The sequence below is a fragment of the Octopus bimaculoides genome, chromosome 24 (genome assembly GCF_001194135.2).
Source record: "Octopus bimaculoides isolate UCB-OBI-ISO-001 chromosome 24, ASM119413v2, whole genome shotgun sequence".
NCBI classification, from domain to species: Eukaryota; Metazoa; Mollusca; class Cephalopoda; order Octopoda; family Octopodidae; genus Octopus; species Octopus bimaculoides.
Genome location: NC_069004.1, coordinates 7,302,978 through 7,303,300, shown reverse-complemented (window position 1 = coordinate 7,303,300; position 323 = coordinate 7,302,978).

The following is a 323-nucleotide window of genomic DNA, read 5'->3' as shown; positions in this document are numbered from 1 at the left end:
CATGTGTATGCTTGTGTGTGTGTGTATATGTGTGTGTGTGTATGTATATATGTGTGTGTGTGTGTGCTCGTGTGTGTGTATTTGTTTGTTTTCTCTGGATGGTGGTTTATTGAAATGAATGTCTGCAGGAGTTGGATATATGTGTGTGTGTGTGTGTGTGGAGGGGGGTAAGATAGTGAGAGAGGAAGGGGTGGGAGGAACATGAAAAGAAAAACAGCAAGCAAAAACAAAAAAAAAACAGAAAGAAAAGAGGAAAATGCAAAAGAAAAAAACAGGAGAGATGCCATGAGATAGAAGGAGAGGGTGACCGATAAGGAGAGAAG